This window comes from Salvelinus sp. IW2-2015, linkage group LG30, assembly GCF_002910315.2.
Source record: "Salvelinus sp. IW2-2015 linkage group LG30, ASM291031v2, whole genome shotgun sequence".
NCBI classification, from domain to species: Eukaryota; Metazoa; Chordata; class Actinopteri; order Salmoniformes; family Salmonidae; genus Salvelinus; species Salvelinus sp. IW2-2015.
In genome coordinates, this window is record NC_036869.1 from 1553211 (window position 1) to 1576320 (window position 23110).

The 23110-nt window shown below is 43.8% G+C and overlaps 1 pseudogene; it reads right to left on the reverse strand.

Moving 5' to 3' along the window:
* The window catches only part of LOC111954768 (tubulointerstitial nephritis antigen-like), a 57438-nt pseudogene extending 34557 nt beyond the window's left edge, over positions 1 to 22881 (reverse strand).
* Between the last annotated feature and the right edge of the window lie 229 nt (positions 22882 to 23110).

Sequence of the window (23110 nt, forward strand, 5' to 3'; positions counted from 1 at the left end):
TGTACCAGTATTTGAGCCCAGGTGTGTTATTTAGCCTACAGGATGGACCAGATCAGAGGTCAGTAGGAATAGACTGGAGTTAGACTGGATTAGAGAAACAGCCACAGGATACTTTGCATGAGTGTGAAAATAAATATGATATGGATACATGAATGGTGGCAGACGCCAACCAGACACTCGCCTTTGCATCGCAAGTACACACGCATGCACACACACACACACACACACACACACACACACACACACACACACACACACACACACACACACACACACACACACACACCACACACAGAAGCCACAGACCCTCTCTGAGAAAACAATCCATGGCGGGGATGTGAGAAACCGTTCTGCAGATAGGTGAGGAATTCTACCTCCCCTCATCACGGAAACTGTCCTCGAGCCCTCACCCCCGGCCCACTGCCTCCTCTGTTATTTTCAGCTATTGTACATCCCCCAGACAGGAAAACCATCCATACCATACATACAAAAGAAAGTGATCAGGACTTGAATAGTCCATCTCGTAACACAAAAAGCCTAATGCTAATAATGAAGATCGCTCAATGCAATTTTAGTCCAATTGAAAAGCCTACAGGTGAGAAGAATCAATGTATAAGTCAAATCAAAGAGTTAGGGGTCTGTGAGATAGCCTGGCATTTGTCGTTCTACATATTCTTGTGTTAGAAAGAGGTTATCAGGTGTATTTGTGTACTAGACATGATTTTTGTAGATCAAAGTTCCTGCACACTTGGGCAGTTAGAGGAATTTCTGTCCCAATTATCTTTCATTTCAGCCGTCTTACTCAGTGGGTGTGTGGAGACACTGTTGGAGAGCTTGGCACAGACACCAACACAAAACACCAACACCCACACACAGACACAGACACAGACACACAGACAACCACCAGACACACAACACACACACACACACACACACACACACACACACACACACACACAGTATGGGGCCTGGGCCAAATAAACTTTCAACTGTATGTCATGCTGCTTTTCAAGAGCCAAATTGTCTTCAGTCTTAATCTGTATCACAGACCAACCTACAGGTATTCTGCTATCAATAGAACAGAGTATAGTAGTAGTAGTAAGGTACTAGTATAGTGGTACTAAAACAGAACCAAAAAGACTAGAATGAGATATTCCACTAGGTCACTAGGTCTATGCTCTAGATATAACCTAGTGGAATATCTCATTCTGGTCTTTTTAGATCTATTTCGAGTGATTTATCAATAAGGTCAACTATATTTCTGCTCTGGCATATAGAAATATATTTTCTAGAAACAAGCACAAAACCCTGAATAAGTCATAATTTTACTTTTTTTTTTACCTTCAGTTAAGAACAAATTCTTATTTACAATGACGGCCTACCAAAAGGCAAAAGGCCTCCTGCAGAGACGTGGGCCTGGGATTAAAATAAATAAATAAATAAATACAATATAAATATAGGACAAAACACACATCACAACAAGAGAGACAACACTACATAAAGAGAGACCTAAGACAACAACATAGCAAGTGTCATGACGTTGGCCTGGGGGTAGGTTTATGACAGTTATAAATACCTCTCCCCCCCTTTTTCCTCTCTCTACCCTACTGATGTGACATTTGAAAATCCCTTGGTTAACATAGAGATTCTGGGAACATCAGAAAGTGGGGAGAAATTAACCATATTTTGGAAATCCGACCAGTTGAACATATGGGTTGGTACTTAATGAATATGATGTCTGTTCGGTTGTCATCTGAGACATTCTCATCAATGATAGGATGACATAAACTCTACAGTGGAAAGTCTACACATTAGAGTTATCAGATTCACATGGAATTGTTGGGCAATTTAAATGTTTGAATATAAAATTATTGGTGAAAAGATTAAATGTAATTTTAGCTTCCAAATGAGAGATTTGGGTTTTCATAAGATTAGGGCTCTGCTCAATCAGTGGCCCGCCCCTGTGAAGAGACATGGGTTATAAAACTATGAAAACACACCCTTCTCCCTCCACTATATAAAGCCTTGACGAAAATGTAACTTCCTGTTCCGGGTACATTAGGATGACGTTCCGATGTCAGAATGGTTCAGATAATAAATACAGAACGAAGCCAACCTCAGCGTGAGCTTTGGTTGCGAATGGTATGAACTTTGAAATCTTATTCCCTACAGAAGTGATACCTCCTAGCTGTTGAGTTAGCAACAGCAGCTGCAAACGTGGGCTAGGAAAGAACACACATAGTATTCCGTCTACCACTCAACGACGTTACTACAACGTATCCAATTTACCAGCAGAGACATTCTTCAAAGGACAAAGGACTCTGTTGGGCAACACGGCCTTCCATCTACCACCAACCTATTGAAGCGCAGCTCAGAGTAAATATTAATGGCATTTTCCTTTTCCAAATGGGCGGTAATTTAGAATGCATAAGWTACTGTATTTACGATAGCATGGCTTCTCCCTTTGTTCCTCAAGTCTTCCCGCCCTTTCACTCGAACCCAGCCCCCTTTTCTTTTGTGTAACCAGCTGTCATATCTGTTCCGTCCGCTAGGGATGTTTTCCTTTATGACGTCATTTGTAATCAAGGTATGATTCGTTCTGTGTATATGTAATTCTGTGTGATTAGTTAGGTATTTAGTAAATAAATAATTAAACCCAATTTTGTATTGCTGATTCAACTTGTTAGCCAGGGTTCGTGAAGATAACCAAGAATTTACAACTTTCAGATGAGACTGAAATAAGGTGACGATTAATATTGACTGCTATTGATGTAAAATATTACTAGGTCTTTAAGAGTTTATTCGGAAGATAACTGCTCTATAAATATTATTTCGTGGTGCCACGACTTTCTAGTTAATTACATTTACATGATTAGCTCAATCAGGTAATATTAATTACAGAGAAAGGATTTTATAGAATAGCATGTCATATCACTTAATCCGGCATAGCCAAAGACACGACACAAGGCAGCAACACATGACAACACAGCATGATAGCAACACAACATAACAACAACATGGTAGCAACACAACATGGTAGCAGCACAAAACATGGTACAAACATTATTGGGCACAGACAACAGCACAAAGGTCAAGAAGGTAGAGACAACAATACATCACACAAAGCAGTCACAACTGTCAGTAAGAGTGTCCATGATTGAGTCTTTGAATGAAGAGATTGAGATAAAACTGTCTAGTTTGAGTGTTTGTTGCAGCTCGTTCCAGTCGCTAGCAGCGAACTGAAAAGACGAGCGACCCAGGGATGTGTGCGCTTTGGGGACCTTTAACAGAATGTGACTGGCAGAACGGGTGTTGTATGTGGAGGATGAGGGCTGCAGTAGATATCTAAGATAGGAGGGAGTGAGGCCTAAGAGGGTTTTATAAATAAGCATCAACCAGTGGGTCTTGCGACGGGTATACAGAGATGACCAGTTTACAGAGTATAGAGTGCAGTGATGTGTCCTATAAGGAGCATTGGTGGCAAATCTGATGGCCGAATGGTAAAGATCGTCTAGCCGCTCGAGGGCACCCTTACCTGCCAATCTATAAATGATGTCTCCGTAATCTAGCATGGGTAGGATGGTCATCTGAATCAGGGTTAGTTTGGCAACTAGGGTGAAAGAGGAGCAATTTCGATAGAGGAAACCAAGTTTAGATTTAACTTTAGCCTGCAYCTTTGATATGTGCTGAGAGAAGGACAGTGCACCGTCTAGCCATACTCCCAAGTACTTGTATGAGGTGACTACCTCAAACTCTAAACCCTCAGAGGTAGTAGCAGGAGCGGAATAGATACTCTGAATAATCGGCTATGAAAAGCCAACTGACATGTACTCCTGAGGTGTTGACCTGTTGCACCCTCTACAACTACTGTGATTATTATTATTTGACCKTGCTGGTCATCTATGAACATTTGAACATCTTGGCCATGTTCTGTTATAATCTCCACCCGGCAGTCAGAAGAGGACTGGCCAACCCTCAGCCTGGTTCCTCTCTAGGTTTCTTCCTAGGTTCTGGCCTTTCTAGGGAGTTTTTCCTAGCCACCATGCTTCTACACCTGCATTGCTTGCTGTTTGGTGTTTTAGGCTGGGTTTCTGTACAGCACTTTGTGACATCAGCTGATGTAAGAAGGGCTTTTTCAATACATTTGATTGATTGATTGATAGTAACACCTGTGGAAAGAGGGACATTCTTCTTACCAAACCACATGACCTTTGTTTTGGAGGTGTTCAGAACAAGGTTAAGGGTAGAGAAAGCTTGTTGGACACTAAGAAAGCTTTGTTGTAGTGCGTTTAACACAAAATCCGAGGAGGGGCCACCTGAGTATAAGACTGTATCGTCTGCATATAAATGGATGAGAGAGCTTCCTACTGCCTGAGCTATGTTGTTGATATAAATTGAGAAGAGCGTGGGGCCTAGGCTTGAGCCTTTGGGTACTCCCTTGGTGACAGGCGGTGGCTGAGACAGCAGATGTTCTGACTTTATACACTGCACTCTTTTGAGAGGTAGTTAGCAAACCAGGCCAAAGACCCCTCAGAGACACCAATACTCCTTAGCCAGCCCACAAGAATGGAATGGTCTACCGTATCAAAATCTTTGGCCAAGTCTATAAAAATAGCAACACAATATTGCTTAGAATGAAGGGCCATAGTGACATCATTGAGGACCTTTAAGGTTGCAGTGACACATCCATAACCTGAGCGGAAACCAGATTGCATACCAGAGAGAATACTATAGACATCAAGAAAACCAGTCATACATACCAGAGAGAATACTATAGGCATCAAGATAGCCAGTCAGTTGATTATTAACATGTTTTTCCAACACTTTTGATAAACAGGGCACAACCAGTGCTGCTATAGCATTAGGTTAGAGTGATGCACAGCTGAACGTTGATTATCTTCTGTAAGGTTTATACAGCATTGGGTCTCTAATGCCTATCAAACACATACGCCCCAGTCTGAATCGGCTTGGCCTGTGCAGTATATTGGTTAACTAAATCTTAGCTGGGATGTAATTGTAGTTTAGCCTGAATTAGTTAACTAAACCATAACTGGGATGTTACTGTATTTTAGCCTGTATTAGTTAACTAAATCATACCTGGGATGTTACTGTAGTTTAGCCCGTACTGGTTAACTAAATCCTAGCTGGGATGTTACTGTAGTTTAGCCTGTATTAGTTAACTAAACCCTAACTGGGATGTTACTGTAGTTTATCCTGTACTGGTTAACTAAATCCTACCTGGGATGTTACTGTAGTTTAGCCCGTACTGGTTAACTAAATCCTAGCTGGGATGTTACTGTAGTTTATCCTGTATTAATGAACTAAATCCTAACTGGGATGTTACTGTAGTTTAGCCTCTATTAGTTAACTAAACCCTAACTGGGATGCTACTGTAGTTTAGCCTGTACTGGTTAACTAAATCCTAACTGGGATGCTACTGTAGTTTAGCCTGTACTGGTTAACTAAATACTAGCTGGGGTGTTACTGTAGTTTATCCTGTATTAATGAACTAAATCCTAGCTGGGATGTTACTGTAGTTTAGCCGGCATTACTATCTGTATAACTATCATCAAGCTTCTGAACTACTACATGTAGTTCACTACTCCTCAATACTGGGAGAGCAGAAGGAGAGGAACAGATGGAGGAAGGGAGGAGAAGAGGAGGAGAGTTGCTGGGGATTTGAATGTGTTGTTCCCATCTAGCCCTTGTAGAGGTAACCCATCCTACCCCTGTCCCTAGCCCCAAAAGGCCCACTGTTACCCAATATTGTGCAATGTTTCCCAACGTTGCCAAATGCTCAGTGTTGTTTTGCAGGGTGATGTGCAACCATATGTAGCTGTTGCTTTTCTTCTGCTGCTTGTTTGATAAGATGCAAGACTCTTTAATTTCATGAAGGCGATAGCTACATTAAACCAAATGAATGGGTTCCCAAAACTCTCCATGGATAATGTGGGTCTGTCTGTGGTACAACCAGAAAGGTCACGTCATCAGATCAAAGTGTTTGAAGGAGTGATCACTGTTTGGACAGAGAGATGTAAAGAAAGGGAGTGAGAGGGGAGAGGTAGAGACAGAGATATACAGTGCCTTAGGAAAGTACTCAGACCCCTTGACTTTTTCCACATTTTGTTATCTTACAGTCTTATTCTAAAATGAGTTTCCCCCCCCCCCCCCTCAATCTACACACAATTACCCATACTGACGAAGCAAAAACAGGTTTTTAGAAATTGTTGCTAATTTATAACAAATAAAAAACTTAAATATCACATAAGTATTCAGACCCTTTAGTCAATACTTTGTTGAAGCACCTTTGGCAGCGATTATAGTATTGAGTCTTCTTGGATATGACGCTACAAGCTTGCCACACCTGTATTTGGGGAGTTTCTCCCATTCTTCTCTGCAGATCCTCTCAAGCTCTGCTAGGTTGGATGGGGAGCGTTGCTGCTCAGCTATTTTCAGGTCTCTCCAGAGATGTTCGATCGGGTTCAAGTCCGGGGTCTGGCTGGCCCACTGAAAGACATTCAGAGACTTGTCCCGAAGCCACTCCTGCGTTGTCTTGGCTATGTGCTTAAGGTCATTGTCCTGTTGGAAGGTGAACCATCGCCCCAGTCTGAGGTCCTGAGCGCTCTGGAGCAGGTTTTCATCAAGGATCTCTCTGTACTTTGATCCATTCATCTTTTCATCATCCTTACTGCTGCTGAAAAACATCCCCACAGCATGATGCTGCCACCACCATGCTTCCCCGTAGGGATGGTGCCAGGTTTCCTACAGACGTGACGCTTGGCATTCTTGGTTTCATCAGACCAGAGAATCTGGTTTCTCATGGTCTGAGAGTCTTTAGATGCCTTTTGGCAAACTCCAAGCGGGCTGTCATGTGCCTTTTACTGAGGAGTGGCTTCCGTCTGGCCACTCTACCATAAAAGCCTGATTGGTGGAGTGCTGCAGAGATGGTTGTCCTTCTGGAAGGTTCTCCCATCTCGACAGAGGAACTCTGGAGATCTGTCAGAGTGACCATCGGGTTCTTGGTCACCTCCCTGACCAAGGCCCTTCTCCCCCGATTGCTCAGTTTGTCAGGGCGGCCAGCTCTAGAAAGAGTCTTGGTGGTTCCAAACTTCTTCCATTTAAGAATGATGGAGTCCACTGTGTTCTTGGGGACATTCAATGCTGCATAAATCTTTTGCACCCTTCCCCAGATCTGTGCTTTGACATAATCCTGTCTCGGAGCTCTACGGACAATTACTTCAACCTCATGGCTTGGTTTTTGCTCTGACATGCATTGTCAACTGTGGGACCTTATATAGACAGGTGTATGCCTTTCCAAATCATGTCCAATCAATTGAATTTAACACAGATGGACTCCAATCAAGTTGTAGAAACATCTCAAGGATGATCAATGGAAACAGGATGCACCTGAGCTCAATTTCGAGTCTCATAGCAAAGGGTCTGAATACTTATTTAAAGAAGGTATTTCTGTTTTAGGGGTCTGAATACTTTCTGAATGCACTGTACAGGGAGAAAAGAGAGGAAGAGGTTAGAGACACGTACCATAAGTTGCAGTTCTCTTTGTATGTTTGTCCTGAGAGGAATTTGTGGCTGTTTCTTTCACAGGTGCCTGGAAGGAAACAAAGGGAGGAAATTCAAAAAGATGCTGACAGCCGATAGGATCACATTAATGATAACTTTTTGGTCCAGTTGTGGCGGAATATCTGAGAGGCTTACTCATACAGATTCCTCCACTATATCTTCTCACAACACTCCCATGTATACACACACACACACTCTACACACACTCTACACTACACTACAGAGACACACTCTACATTACACACTACAAACACACACCCGTTTTAAAATTAAATTTTAGTAGTGAGTGGATACATTTTCACAGACACACACACACAGACACACACTCCACACTATAGACACAGACACTCCAAACAGACACACACTCTACACTCCAGGCACATACCTACACTTCAGGCACAGACCCACACTCTACACTCCAGACACACAAAAGCACGCAGGCATGAGAGGCACACACGGGCATGCTCAAACGCCAGCGGGAGAGGGAAAGCACCCAAGCTACCAGCCTGGCTGTGAGGTGTAGTGAGAGAGTTAACAGTAACACCCTGGCTGTGAGGTGTGTAGTGAGAGAGTTAACAGTAACATCCTGGCTGTGAGGTGTAGTGAGAGAGTTACAGTAACACCCTGGCTGTGAGGGTAGTGAGAGAGTTAACAGTAACATCCTGGCTGTGAGGTGTAGCTGTGAGTGCGAGTTAACAGTAACACCCTGGCTGTGAGGTGTAGTGAGAGAGTTAACAGTAACATCCTGGCTGTGAGGTGTAGTGAGAGAGTTAACAGTAACACCTGGCTGTGAGGTGTGTAGTGAGAGAGTTAACAGTAACATCCTGGCTGTGAGGTGTGTAGTGAGAGAGTTAACAGTAACACCCGGCTGTGAGGTGTAGTGAGAGAGTTAACAGTAAACACCCGTGGCTGTGAGGTGGTAGTGAAGAGTTAACAGTAACACCTGGCTGTGAGGTGTATGTGAGAGGCGTTAACTAGTACATCCTGGCTGTGAGGTGTGTAGTGAGAGAGTTAACAGTAACACCCTGGCTGTGAGGTGTGTAGTGAGAGAGTTAACAGTAACACCCTGGCTGTGAGGTGTAGTGAGAGCGTTAACAGTAACATCCTGGCTGTGAGGTGTAGTGAGAGAGTTAACATTAACATCCTGGCTGTGAGGTGTAGTAGTGTGTGGGGTCTGGGGAACCCTGAGCTGCAGTAATCTTCTGTTGGAATGTCCTGTTGGCTTCTGTCCTCTGTTTCCCAGGGCTAACAGGTCCTCATCATGCCTTAACAAGCTTAATTACACACACACTTAATGAAAACCCTGCCACCTCCAGGGGGTTCCAGGGGACAGGGGCGCCACTCTACCTCACACATCCCACCCCTCACTGGGCAAAGACAAAACCACACACACCCGTGTGGCCTCCGGGGGTGGGGTCAATTTAAATTCCATCTAGACCTCATCAGTATAGGATTAGACATTCCATGGAGTTTGAATCAAAAACGTATAATCCATGTATTATCCTCATGGTCCTTTTTTCAAAGTTTTCTCAGCACTATTTCCTTTCCAATGTCTTTTGTCATTTTCAAAGGTTTACAGGGTCATTCCAATGTTCAGTTGAAGTCCTGGACTGACTGGGACAGATATCTACACCATCTCTGCTGACCTCTAACACTCCCCTTTTGTAGGAGGAGGGTCAGAAGCTAACGCTGTGTTGGGCCGTGCCCTGCAGGAGACTGCTGTGTGATTTATGGTAGTAACACAGTAACACTCCAGCAGCTACTCCTCCTTCAGCTAGCTAGCTAGCTAGCTAGCTGTCTGTCTGTCTGTCTGTCTGTCTGTCTGTCTGTCTGTCTGTCTGTCTGTCTGTCTGTCTCATTACCTCTAAAAGTCTAAGCCGTTGGGGGGGTGCTAACATATGGAATTGTTTTAAGATGGTGATACCATGGATCATTTACACTACACACTCCAGACACAGACACACAGACACACAAAGGCACGCAGGCATGAGGGTCACACACAGGCGTGCTCAAACGCCAGCAGGAGAGGGAAAGCACCCAAGCTACCAGCCATGCAGGCACCCACGTGTCCACAAACACACACCCACACACAGTGTGTAGTGAGAGAGTTAACATTAACACCCTGGCTGTGAGGTGTGTAGTGAGAGAGTTAACAGTAACATCCTGGCTGTGAGGTGTGTAGTGAGAGAGTTAACAGTAACACCCTGGTTGTGAGGTGTGTAGTGAGAGAGTTAACCCCAGGTAAACACCCTGGTTGTGAAGGTGTTTGCTTAGTGAGAGAGGTTAACAGTAAACATCTGTTCTGGAGTGTGTAGTGAGAGAGTTAACGTGTAACACCCTGGCTGGTTGAGGTGTGGTGCTGTAGTGAGGAGATTAACAGTAACATCCTGGCTGTTGAGTGTTGTTCGTTGTTTAAGTGAGAGCAGTTAACAGTAACATCCTGGCTGTGAGTGTGTTATTGTCTGTATGTGAGAGATTGTAACAGTAACACCTGGCTGAGGTAGTTGTGTAGTGAAGAGAGTACAGTAACACCCTGGCTGTGAGGTGGTGTGAGTGAGAATTTAACAGTAACAACCCTGGCTGTGAGGTGTTGTAGGAGAGTTAACAGTAACATCCTGGCTGTGAAGTGTTGTATGTGAGAGAGTTAACAGTAACATCCTGGCTGTGAGGTGTGTAGTGAGAGAGTTAACAGTAACACCTGGCTGTGAGTGTGTAGTGAGAGAGTTAACAGTACATCCTGGCTGTGAGGTGTGTAGTGAGAGAGTTAACAGTAACATCCTGGCTGTGAGGGTGTAGTGGAGAGAGTTAACAGTAACACCTGGCTGTGAGTGTGTAGTGAGAGAGTTAACAGTAACATCCTGGCTGTGAGGTGTGTTAGTGAGGAGTTAACAGTAACACCCTGGCTGTGAGGTGTGTAGTGAAGAGTTAACAGTAACATCCTGGCTGTGAGTGTGTAGTGAGAGAGTTAACAGTAACACCCTGGCTGTGAGGTGTGTAGTGAGAGAGTTAACAGTAACATCCTGGCTGTGAGGGTGTAGTGAGAGAGTTACAGTAACACCCTGGCTGTGAGTGTGTAGTGAGAGAGTTAACAGTAACACCCTGGCTGTGAGGTGTGTAGTGAGAGAGTTAACAGTAACATCCTGGCTGTGAGGTGTAGTGAGAGAGTTAACAGTAACATCCTGGCTGTGGTGTGTAGTGAGAGAGTTAACAGTAACATCCTGGCTTGAGGTGTAGTGAGAAAGTTAACAGTAACACCTGGCTGTGAGGTGTTAGTGAGAGAGTTAACAGTAACATCCTGGCTGTGAGGTGTGTAGTGAGAGAGTTAACAGTAACATCCTGGCTGTGAGGTGTAGTGAGAGAGTTAACAGTAACACCCTGGCTGTGAGGTGTGTAGTGAGAGAGTTAACAGTAACATCCTGGTGCTGGAGGTGTGTAGTGAGAGAGTTAACAGTAACACCCTGGCTGTGTGGGTGTAGTTGAGAGAGTTAACAGAACGGTTTTGAAGTGTCTGTCCTATATCTAGGAGACATAAGGAAAGCTCAGAAAATATTGTATTTTTGGGACACATATATTAACCCTTTATTTTTGTTGGCACAAAACGACCTCCATAATTCCATTGATTTGTATGGGTTACCTTCAGACGAGTCCCGTGGCACGTAGAGCAAAATATTGGTTTGTAGCCTACATGGTTTCGGACGCTACAGTACAGACAGTTGGCACATCAGCGTTACCGACTTCAGACGAGTCCCATGACACTACAGACGTTTTCGTGAGAAGAACAATTTTCGGGATGTCTCATAGTCTGACAAACACAGCCGTAGCTGCAGATACGGTGGGCCGACATCGGCAGATGTGGTGGATTGAGACGCAGCCCATGCAAAAAAATAGATATCTCTAGCTTAAACTGAATGGATTTTGATGGGATTTTTTTATTATGTTTCTTACAGTATATTAACTCACGAGTGTATCGATAAACTCTTCTAACTCCATCACTACTCCATAGTGGTTCTGTGGAGTGGGAACTAGGAGAGGTGAACCTAAACCGAACCCTAATCCTTAACTTCAGCCAGTGGTTCTGTGGAGTTGGACCTTAGGAGAGGTTAACCTAACCCTAACCCTTAAGCTAATGGTTCTGTGGAGTGGGAACTAGTGTAACCGATGTGAAATGGCTAGCTAGTTAGCTGTGGTGCGCGCTAATAGCGTTTCAATCGGTGACGTCACTCGCTCTGAGACCTTGAAGTAGTTGTTCCCCTTGCTCTGCAAGAGCCGCGGCTTTTGTGGCGCGATGGGTAACGATGCTTCGTGGGTGGCTGTTGTTGATGTGTGCACAGGGTCCCTGGTTCGAGCCCAGGTTGGGGCGAGGAGAGGGACGGAAGCTTGTTGCTGCGGAAAAGGAGGAGGTCAAAAGGGGGGTGAGTGTGTGATTTGTCTTGATTTGAATGAATAGGTTTTGGAATTTATCCTACAGTTTGTCTGAGCTGCTCTCTGATAAGGTGAGCTGAGAGATGGGAAAGAGCAAGTGAGGTAGAGAGAGTGAGAAATGAAGGTGTCACTCCTTTCTCTTTCTCCCATAGGCTAAGGTGTGTTAATCTCTTTTGGGAAACGCAACCTCCCTGTCATCTAGCGAGCACATACCTACCTCGACCTCTCCCTACCTCCTGTCCCGTTCCCGTCGCCTATCTCTCCCTCTCTCTGCATAGTGTGCATTCTTTCTCCTGACCTCCCCCCTCCCTCTGTCTCAGACTAATAAGAAGACTACTGTAGTTCCTGGTCTCTTCTCAGGTTGGGCCCTGCTGCCAGCAGAACATTTTACACCTCCACAACAACTAGCAGAGTTATAGTGTATGTGAAGCATGTTTATACTGTGAAAGCAGAGAAAGTGAACCAGTGAACCCTTGTTGCGCTAATCTCTTTTGACTCATCACATACACTGCTGCTACTGTCTATTGTCTATCCTGTTAACTAGTCACTTTATCCATACCTATATGTATACATCTACCTTAATTACCTCGTACCCCTGCACATCGACTCGGTACTGGTCCCCTGTGTATATAGCCAAGTTATCGCTACTCATGTGTATTTATTCTTTGAGTTAATAGAAAAATAATATTTCTCTTTTTTTCTTTCAGCATTTTTGGGAAGTGTCCGTAAGCACTTCCCTGTTAGTCTACACCTGTTGTTTGTGAAGCATGTGACAAATAAKATTTTATTTTACCACAGTGTGCTAAGGTTTCACAGGCCAATGGGACCTCCTACCTAATGTACTGTGACAGTTGAACACATAACTTTGCCTGTGCGTAGGATTAGCAGTTGGTAGTTGTCATTCATTCAGTAGTCCCATACTAGCCACTCAGTGTGGGACCTGTATACTTTGGCTACTCTACAGGTCTGCCACTATACTGGGCCTTTCTGTTTGAATCCTAAGTGGCAGGCCCATACACACACCATACAACCCCCCACCCCCCCAGCCGCACCACACCCCCCTCCCCACACACACCCTCTCACTTACCAATGAAAGGGGGTGAGATGCCCAGACAGTGGCCCCAGAAGTCGGGGCAGCAGTCGGAGACGGTGCGGTTACAGAACAGGTCACAGTAACAGATGGTGTCCAGGTAGGGCACCGTACACTGGTCGTCCCGGCCCGGGCAGCAGCCCCCTCTCCGCTCGCAGTACGACCCAAACGGGTCCCTGATTCCCCCCATGTGCAGCGGGCTCATCAGCTCCCTCTTGGTCCTCCTGGATGCGCCTCTGGCCACCATACTCTCTGCCACCACCAGGAGGAGCACCACTGCTATGGCCGCTAGAAGCTTCATTTCTACCCTGACAGAAGGGACAAAGAAGAACATCTGTTAGGATGCTGTGAGCAGGTCAGAAGTTGTTATGTAGACACTGCTAGAGTGTCAGGTCAGACATTTGTCAAAATCCTAATAGATTATTTTGGAATAAGATGACAGGCCTAGTCCTGCTTAGAGATCAACAAGTGAGATATGTAGGTCTAACAGTAGGAGAATATATTCAAATCTAACAGCAGGCCCAAAAGTCATACTCAGTGGGTCATTTAACAGCTGGAGAGAGTTCTTAGGAAGATGGAAGGAGGAGGAGCTGGAGAAGAAGCTGGAGAAGGAGGAGGAGGAGGATGAGGAGACGGAGGAGGAGGTGGAGGAGGATGAGGATGAGGAGGATGAGGAGAAGGAGGAGGAAGCCTGAGCTGCATGCCTACTCTGCAAGGTTTCCCTTCACAGTGGACTGAAATATCAACCCGTGATAACACCCACGTTCATCTGGTTCCTTTATGAAACAATCCACTCACAACCTTTAACAGGGTCATACAGTGTATCAAAAGCATCAACTAACTGTAATAACATACAAACATAAATTTGATTTGATTCAAAGGGTGAACCTAGTGTAAGCAACTGATGATTAAAGTACTGTATTTGTTTAAACCGCTTCCTATGAGAGGTCTCAAGACAACAGAATACCTCTTGTTTCAGAACTTTTTTAATACGGCCTGTCATTTGGGTTTAGATTATTTCAACATAACTAGTAAGAATAGTAACATAGCACCTTTTTATGTAATAAGCGTTTATAATCAACAAGTATGGAACATATCACTTTGTATATTATGTAGTTTTGACATACCTTGGATGATGATGGCAAAATGTAGATTTTCGCCTAAATAGACATACCCAAAGGTAATGAGAGGGCCATCAACAATAACTAGGAATGCTGCATACTCCAAAACAGATTAAAATCTCACCTTTCTGGTAAAAATAGCTATAAATTGTTGAGGTGTATACTCACTTTCGAAATTGGGGCGTTTACATCTAACAGGTTAGGTCAAGATTTTAAGGGACCTCTCCACAAAGCCTTACGCTACTCTTCAAAGAACTCTATAGCATTCACAGAATGTTCTACTGTATTTGAACAGTGCAAATCTATACTTTTGATGAAGAGAAAGGTAAAGCTGCAAAGAATGAACTGCCCAATACTGTTACTGTATTTCAATGGTTTCAGGTCTGAGACTAGACTGTGTCAATGTCCCAAATGACACCTTTTTCCCTATAAAGTGCACTACTTTTGACCAGGGACCATAGTACTCTGGTCAAAAGTAGTGCACTTTATAGGGAATAGGGTGCAGCCCTGGTCAAAAGTAGTGCACTATGTAGAGAATAGGGTTACATTTGGGACAAAGCCTGTAAGTGCTATAAATATGGCCCTCTGGGGTCTCTTTGCATAATACGTTGTTCGATGCGGCCACACTAAAATAGCACTCAATGCAATACTTCACTGTTTATTAAAAAAGGGACATTCCACCACCGCTCAGTCAAAAACGGGGGTTGTGACATTATTATCATCAACATGAGAGTATGAGGCTATCACGTCATCATGGAAACAAACTTCCTGCTGTCTGTCAGAGCTAATCTGACAGACGCTTCAGGAAATGTCCCAAAGAGCATGCCTCTTTCTCTCTCTCTCCATCCTGTCCTATACAGACCACGCCTCTCTCTATCCTGTCCTATATAGACCACGCCTCTCTCTATCCTGTGCTACAAACCACACCTCTCTCTATCCTATCCTACAGACCACACCTCTCTCTATCCTGTTCAGGAAATGTCCCAAAGAGCATGCCTCTTTCTCTCTCTCTCCATCCTGTCCTATACAGACCACGCCTCTCTCTAGCCTGTCCTATATAGACCACGCCTCTCTCTATCCTGTCCTACAAACCACACCTCTCTATCCTATCCTACAGACCACACCTCTCTCTATCCTGTCCTACAGACCAGGCCTCTCTCTCCATCCTGTCCTACAAACCATGCCTCTCTCTCTATCCTGTCCTACAAACCACGCCTCTCTCTCTATCCTGTCCTACAGACCACGCCTCTCTCTCTATCCTGTCCTACAGACCACGCCTCTCTCTCTATCCTGTCCTACAGACCACACCTCTCTCCATCTTGTCCTACAGACCACGCCTTTCTCTCTATCCTGTCCTACAGACCACGCCTCTATCCTGTCCTACAAACCAGGCCTCCCTCTCTATCCTGTCCTACAGACCAGGCCTCTCTCTGTCCTGTCCTACAGACCATGCCTCTCTCTGTCCTGTCCTACAGACCACGCCTCTCTCTGTCCTGTCCTACAGACCACGCCTCTCTCTGTCCTGTCCTACAGACCACGCCTCTCTCTATCATGTCCTACAGAGCACATGTACTATATATACAGTTGAAGTCGGAAGTTTACATACACCTTAGCCAAATACATTTAAACTCAGTTTTTCACAATTCCTGACATTTAATCCAAGTAAAAATTCCCTGTCTTAGGTCAATTAGGATCACCACTTTATTTTAAGAATGTGAAATGTCAGAATAATAGTAGAGAGGATGATTTATTTCAGCTTTTATTTCTTTCATCACATTCCCATGGGGTCAAACGTTCCCATACCCTCAATTAGTATTCGGTAACATTGCCTTTAAATTGTTTATTTACTGGGTGACTTTCACTTTTACTTGAGTTATTTTCTATTAAGGTATCTTTACTTTTACTCAAGTATGACAATTGAGTACTTTTTCCACCACTGCTAATAAGACACCTTTTGTCCAGCACTTGCATTGCATGCGTGCGCTATCACAACAGTCACTTGGCTGTTATTTGGAAAATTCCTACCTGGATCAGATGATCATGTGTGAAAATATCACAGTATAATTAAACAGCTCGACAGTCAACAAATTAGCATCCAACAAGTATTGAAGAACCACCTTAAAACCCATTTCTTCAATTTTCACCTAAAATTACATACCCAAATCTAACTGCCTGTAGCTGTCACGGCCGTCGTATGGAGGAGACCAAGGTGCAGCGTGGTATGCGTACATTCTCTTTATTATAAGAATGAACACTGAACAAAACAAAAAACCGAACCGCTATACAAAGAGTGCTGAACAGGCATAGACAAGACAAGACATAGACAAGAACCCACAAATACCCAAGGGAAAATGGCAACCTAAATATGGTCCCCAATCAGAGACAACGATAAACAGCTGCCTCTGATTGGGAACAAATTCAGGCCACCATTGACCTACATATGCCTAGAATTATTAACACCCCATGACATACAAAAACCCTAGATAATACAAAACAAGCATACCCACCCTCGTCACACCCTGACCTAACCAAAATAATAAAGAAAACATAGATAACTAAGGTCAGGGCGTGACAGTAGCTCAGGCCCTGAAGCAAGGATATGCATATTCTTTGTACCATTTGAAAGGAAACACTTTCACGTTTATGGAAATGTGAAAGGAATGTAGTAGAATATCACACAGTATATATCTGGTAAAAGATAATACAAAGAAAAAAACAACCGTTCTTTTATGTTTTTTTGTACCATCATCTTTGAKATGCAAGAGAAAGGCCATAATGTAAAGTCAGCAGAAAAAGAAACGTCCTCTCAATGTCAACTGCGTTTATTCTCAGCAAACTTAACATGTGTAAATATGTGTATGAACATAACAAGATTCAACAACTGAGACATAAACTGAYCAAGTTCCACAGACATGTGACCAACAGAAATGGAATATTGTGTCCCTGAACAAAGGGGGGGTCAAAATCAAAAGTAACAGTCAGTATCTGGTATGGCCACCAACTGCATTAAGTACTGCAGTGCATCTCCTCCTCTTGGACTGCATCAGATTTGCCAGTTCTTGCTGTGAGATGTTAACCCACTCTTCCACCAAGGCACCTGCAAGTTCCWGGACATTTCTGGGGGGAATGGCCCTAGCCCTCACCCTCCGATCCAACAGGTCCCYGACGTGCTCAATGGGATTGAGATCCGGGCTTTTCACTGGCCATGGCAGATCACTGACATTCCTGTCTCGCAGGAAATCACGCGCAGTATGGCTGGTGGCATTGTCATGCTGGAGGGTCCCGTCAGGATGAGCCTGCAGGAAGGGTACCACGTGAGGGAGGAGGATGTCTTCCCTGAAACGCACAGCATTGAGATTATCTGCAATGACAACAAGCTCAGTCCAATGATGCTGTGACACACCACCCCAGATCATAACGGACCCTCCACCATACGGACCCTCCACCTCCAGAGTACAGGCCTCAGTGCTAAGGCTCATTCCTTTGACGATAAACGCGAATCCGACCATCACCCCTGGTGAGACAAAACCGCAACTCGTCAGTGAAGAGCAGTTTTTGCCAGTCCTGTCTGGTACAGCAACGGTGGGTTTGTGCCCAAAGGCAACATTGTTGCCGGTGATGTCTGCTGAGGACCTGCCTTACAACAGGCCTACAAGCCCTCAGTCCAGCCTCTCTCAGCCTATTGCAGACAGTCTGAGCACTGATGGAGGGATTGGACATTCCTGCTGTAACTCGGGCAGTTGTTGTTGCCATCCTGTACCTGTCCCGCAGGTGTGATGTTCGGATGTACCGATCCTGTGCAGGTGTTGTTACACGTGGTCTGCCACTGTCTTAGGCGTCTCACAGTACGGACATTGCAATTTATTGACCTGGCCACATCTGCAGTCCTCATGCCTCCTTGCGGCATGCCTAAGGCACGTTCACGCAGATGAGCAGGAACCCTCGGCATCTTTCTTTTGGTGTTTTTCAGAGTCAGTAGAAAGGCCTCTTTAGTGTCCTAAGTTTTCATAACTGTGACCTTAATTGCCTACCGTCTGTAAGCTGTTAGTGTATTAACGACCGTTAATTAATTGTTTATGGGTCATTGAAGAAGCATGGGAAACAGTGTTTAAACCCTTTACAATGAAGATCTGTGAAGCTATTTGGATTTTTACGAATTTTCTTTGAAAGACAGGGTCCTGAAAAATTACATTTTGGGCCACTAGATGGCATCATTGTTTGTGAAATTTTTTAGACTGATCGAATGAACCATTGCTTTTCTGTTCAAAATTTTGTGCCAAGACTGCCCAAATGTGCCGAATTTGTTTATTAATAACTTTATGTTAAAAATTGTGCACTCTCCTCAAACAATAGCATGATATTCTTTAACTGTAACAGTTACTGTAAATTGGACAATTCAGGTAGATTAACAAGAATTTAAGTCTATGTCCTGGGAAATGTTGCCAGGTTTCCTCCAGATGTGACGCTTGGCATTCAGGCCAAAGAGTTCAATCTTGGTTTCATCAGACCAGAGAATCTTGTTCCTCATGGTCTGAGAGTCTTTCGGTCCCTTTTTGGCAAACTCCAAGTAGACTGTCATGTGCCTTTTACTGAGGAGTGGCTTCCGTTTGGCCATTCTACCATAAAGGCCTGATTGGTGGAGGGCTCCAGAGATGGTTGTCCTTCTGGAAGGTTCTCCTATCTCCATAGAGGAACTCTAGAGCTCTGTCAGAGTGACCATCGGGTTCTTGGTCACCTGCCTGACCAAGGCCCTTCTCCCCTGATTGCTCAATTTGGCCGGGCGGCCAGCTCTAGGAAGAGTCTTGGTGGTTCCAAACTTCTTCCATTTAAGAATGATAGAGGCCACTGTGTTCTTGGTGACATTCAATGCTGCAGACATGTTTTGGTTCCCTTCCCCAGATCTGTGCCTCGACACATCCTGTCTCAGAGCTCTACGGACAATTCCTTCGACCTCATTGCTTGGTTTTTGCTCTGACATGCACGGTTGACCAAGAAGGGCCTTGGTCAACCGTGGGACCATATATAGTCGGTTTGGTGCCTTTCCAAATCATGTCCAATCAATTGAATTTAGCACAGGTAGACTCCAATCAAGTTGTAGAAACATCTCAATGATGATCAATGTAAACATGATGCACCTGAGCTCAATTTCGAGTCTAATAACAAAGGGTCTGAATTCTTATGTTAATAAGGTATTTCTGTTTTGTATTTTTAATACATTTAAAAAACTGTTTTTGCTTTGTCAGTATGGGGTATTTTGTGTAGATTACTGAGGATTTTTATTTAATAGATACATTTTAGAATAAGGCTCTAACGTAAGAAAATGTGGAAAAAGTCAAGGAGTCTGAATACTTTCCAAAGGCACTGTACATAGACATAGAATCCCTGGTCACTTTAATACTGTTTATTAATATACTGCTTTACTCATTTCATATGTTTATACTGTATTCTATTTTATTGTATTTTAGTCAATGCCACTCCGACATGGAGAGAATCTTGACCACACCTTAACACAGCAGTGTATATATATATATATATATATATATATATATATATATATATATATATATATATATATATATATATATATATATATATATATATATATATATATATATATATATATATATATTTGCTATCCCTGATTGCCATGTTTTTTAGCTGGTGTGTGAACTCTCTGCACAGCCATGGGACGGACATACAATGGCCCCCAGCCACATCTTATTGTGTGTGTTTGTGTGTGTGTGTATCATCAACACCACCATTACAAACACCATTACCAACCACCATCAGCACCAACCACCATCAGCACCAAATATCATCACCACCATCATCAACCATCACCAACTACCATCACCAGCCCCAAACACCATCACCACCATGACCAACCACCACCAACACATCACCAAATACCATTAACACCATTACCAACCTCCACCATGACCAAGCACCATCACCAACTACCAATAACACCATCATTAACACCATGACCAAACACCATCACCAACTACCATTAACACCATGACCAACTACCATTAACACCACCATTAACACCATGACCAACTACCATTAACACCACCATGACCAAACACCATCCTCAACTACCATTAACACCACCATCAACACCATGACCAACTACCATTAACACCACCATTAACACCATGACCAAACACCATCATCAACTACCATTAACACCATGTCCAACTACCATTAACACCACCATTAACACCATGACCAACTACCATTAACACCACCATCAACATCATGACCAAACACCATCATCAGCTACCATTAACACCACCATCAACACCATGACCAACTACCATTAACACCACCATCAACACCATGACCAACTACCATTAACACCACCGGCAACACCATGACCAAACACCATCATCAACAACACCATGACCAAACACCATCACCAACTACCGAAAGGTTGCTAGATCGAATCCCCGAGCTGACAAGGTAAAAATCTGTTGCTCTGCCCCTGAACAAGGCAGTTAACCAAAATAAGAAATTGTTCTTAACTGACTTGCCTAGTTAAATAAAGGTGCAATTAAAATCTAATCCCTGTGAATATGATACGGCCTGCTGGGTCCAGTCTCGTTCCAGTTTCGTTCCACGGTAGCGCCTCAGACATACAGAATGGCACAGTACTGTAGTCAGCGTGTAGCCTGCTTTGGTTCCACGGTAGCGTCTCAGACATACAGAATGGCACAGTACTGAGTCAGCTGTAGCCTTGCTTTGGTTCCACGGTAGCGTCTCAGACATACAGAATGGCACAGTACTGTAGTCAGCTGTAGCCTTGCTTTGGTTCCCACGGTAGCGTCTTCAGACATACAGAATGGCACAGTACTGTAGTCAGCTGTAGCCTTGCTTTGGTTCCACGGTAGCGTCTCAGACATACAGAATGGCACAGTACTGTAGTCAGCTGTAGCCTTGCTTTGTTCCACGGTAGCGTCTCAGACATACAGAATGGCACAGTACTGTGTCAGCTGTAGCCTTGCTTTGGTTCCACGGTAACGCCTCAGACATACAGAATGGTACAGTACTGTTGTCAGCGTAGCCTTGCTTTGGTTCCACGGTAGCGCCTCAGACATACAGAATGGCACAGTACTGTTGTCAGCTGTGAGCTTGCTTTGGTTCCACGGTAGCGCCTCAGACATACAGAATGGCACAGTACTGTTGTCAGCTGTAGCCTTGCTTTGGTTCCACGGTAGCGCCTCAGACATACAGAATGGTACAGTACTGTTGTCAGCTGTAGCCTTGCTTTGGTTCCATGGTAGCGCCTCAGACATACAGAATGGCACAGTACTGTTGTCAGCTGTAGCCTTGCTGTTGATCCCTCCAGCACAGTAAAACAGGCATATGCAAGCCACCATAGCCTCATCGCACAACCAACTTATAGACATTCCACAGTTATTATAACCCATAACGACTGCAAATCAGAGGGATGCAGTGCCCTAGAACCAGCTGCTCAACAACTTCCAGAGTCCATTGCCGGCTGCCTGTCTGCCTCATATTGTATGGAGTCATGAGGGTAGAACACTGAACAAGCTCAACACACCCTGGTTTCATCTCACCTGGGCAGTATCATTCACCTGTGCTGAGACAGCCAGACAAACAAACACATGCACGCAAGCAAACACACACACACACGCACACGCATAGACACACACACCAACTCTCTTTTCTCTCTCACCTCTCTTCACATACAGACAAATAGGATCAGCTGAACTTTGAAACATTGCTTCACAACCCACTAGGTAACTCAATCACTCACAGTCAGAATCAGTCTAAAAGCATTTCAATGGAGTGAGGTATTTCTAGAGAGTTCTAAGAGTGTGTCATGGAGTCCTTGAGTTCTGTTTACTTTTATTCTCAACTCAAGGATACACTAAACAAAGCAACCATTTATTTTACAGGTGTCACACAAACCTCCCTTGGTATAAAACAGGAGACACAGTACAAAAACAAAATGAGCAATAATCTTAGTATCTAGAATACATAACAAGATGTACACTACACTTTCAGACATTTTTATGTCACTTGTTCCACATATCAAGTCTAATTTCGTAGTATTATATGTGGGTTAAATCATTGTTTTTTTAATTAAACCTTTATTTAACTAGAAAACTAGTCAAACTCTGAAAACAAACTTTCCTAAGAATCTGATTAGGAAGCCTGAACATAACTGAAACTAGTCACAGTAAATGCTAATTACAATCACATTATAACAAAACTAGCATAGCCAAGGAAATCTAACTAGCTTTATTTATTTTGTTGTTTACCATCAAAACTATTTCCAAAATGTTTGTTAAAAAATGTTGATAATAATGTGAATCCTGGACCTGTCTGATCTGGCTCAGAGAGAGGGAAAGAGGTAATCCATTTTACCTTGTATGTGTGTTCTGTGGAAATCTCTCTTCTTGTTTGTAATCCAATAGAAAAACCCAGTCCTGTAAAAGATGATATTATTTTCTGCTGCTTTCTCGGTAATTCATACACAGAGAGAAAGTCTGTCTCCCTTTCTCCCTCACTCTCTTCTAATTCACTGCACTGTCAGGCTAAACAACTGAGTTATATATACTGTACAGCCGCTAAGTATGAACAAACCACTCCTCCCACTCCCTCCTTCACACTCTCTCTGCCCTATCCCCCTCACTCCTAGCCTAATCCTTCTTTTCTCTCTCTCTCTCTCTCTCTCTCTTGAATAAACCTAAAACAGTTATTTTCAAAAGCAACTGCCATTTAGCTCTTTCTTTCTATTTTGTCCCTATGATTTAGCTTTTTTAGTTTGTGACATCACCACGGGGTCATCCACTTGTTTCCCTTTGGCACAGTGACCACCTCGCTACCCCCTAGTGGTCACTAGAAAAACTTGAAAGGGTGGTTT